Source organism: Arachis ipaensis, chromosome B07, assembly GCF_000816755.2.
Source record: "Arachis ipaensis cultivar K30076 chromosome B07, Araip1.1, whole genome shotgun sequence".
Classification (NCBI taxonomy): domain Eukaryota; kingdom Viridiplantae; phylum Streptophyta; class Magnoliopsida; order Fabales; family Fabaceae; genus Arachis; species Arachis ipaensis.
Genome location: NC_029791.2, coordinates 99267793 through 99268888, shown reverse-complemented (window position 1 = coordinate 99268888; position 1096 = coordinate 99267793).

The following is a 1096-nucleotide window of genomic DNA, read 5'->3' as shown; positions in this document are numbered from 1 at the left end:
GTTTTGTGCTTTTCAAATTTTATTTTTGAGCTTAATCCTTCATTGGACTTCTAGAATTTATTATTTCCTTCTATATAAATATGTATAAGCTTTAGAATTATCATAACCTTTGATTAACCTTTGCTTTACAACGCGAGGTAAGGCTTAGGGTAATTAGGGTGTTACACTGAGGGCTATTCTTGTTGAAATGAAATAATGAGATGATTAATTTAAAATGATGATTATTGACTGAGGTAACTTGAGCTCCCTGTGTAGACGCAGTGAAGAGACTTCACTTGCTCGAGGTAGAGAATGAGATAATTGATATTTAAGCACTAAGTTCAAATTTACTGGCTATGGTTTTGTTCGGAATTGAGTGTTAAGAGGTTTGGAAAGAAGGGAAAGACGAGGAGTTGACTAGACTTAGTATCCCTTAGAACAGTTACCTAATATATGGATTAGTGAGAACCTAAGATGAATAAATGAACAAAGGAAGTTTAAGATGCTTAGTGAGTTTATGTTATAATGCATTGTATTTATTCGGCACCTTTACCGTACTGGGAACCCATGGGTTGGAGATTCTCATTCCATATATATATATTCTGTTTTTCAGATGCAGGTCCTGGTACTCAATAGTGAGCAGTGGCTCATCTAGGAAGTAGTGAAGTTTACTGGACTTCTGTTTTACTTTTGTTTTAAGCTCTCTCCTTTATTTTGGAAAAACTTTTATTGATGTATATATATTATTTTAAAACTTACCTATAGGGGTTGTGATGTATTTTGGGAGAGATAGGAAAATTACTGTTGTCAACTGATTTTATTACTGTACCCTAGTCGGCCTAAACTTCGCAGGTTGTGACTAGTAGCTATTATACTCTTATCTATATACATATATGTACCTTGTCTTTATTCTATTCTTCCTTATTGTTATACCTTATCTTGATTTGCTATCCGAATATGTTTTATTTTCTTTTCTTCGATACGAGAGTATTTCCGCTCATGATTTTATTTTGCTCCTTTTCAGACTTCTCGCTAAATAATTCCTTTTGATTATGTGTGTGTGTGTGTGTGTGTGTGTGTGTGTGTGTGTGTGTGTGTGTGTGTGTGTGTGTTTTAA